The following is a 367-nucleotide window of genomic DNA, read 5'->3' on the forward strand; positions in this document are numbered from 1 at the left end:
TATATATATATATATATATATATATGCGAGTAAAAATAAATACAAAAAGGGGGGGTCTGTATGATTGTGTATAGAGGAATATATTATTTTGTTTAAAAGAGTTCCAACACTGTCTGTTTTTTATGTTTTATTTATATTCCTGCAAAACCAATGTGGGATATAGAATATGGAATATACAATATATAATATAATATACAATATATAATATAAAATAAAAATAGATGGTACTATGAAATAAAGTATTGAATGTCTTATTGAATATATGGAATATGTCTTATTGAATAGATGAAATATTGAGTGTTCAATATAAAGGATTAAATATATATATATATTTCATGTCAGTATTTTTTTCTGTTTTCATAGCGTT

This window comes from Octopus bimaculoides, chromosome 7, assembly GCF_001194135.2.
Source record: "Octopus bimaculoides isolate UCB-OBI-ISO-001 chromosome 7, ASM119413v2, whole genome shotgun sequence".
Lineage (NCBI taxonomy): Eukaryota > Metazoa > Mollusca > Cephalopoda > Octopoda > Octopodidae > Octopus > Octopus bimaculoides.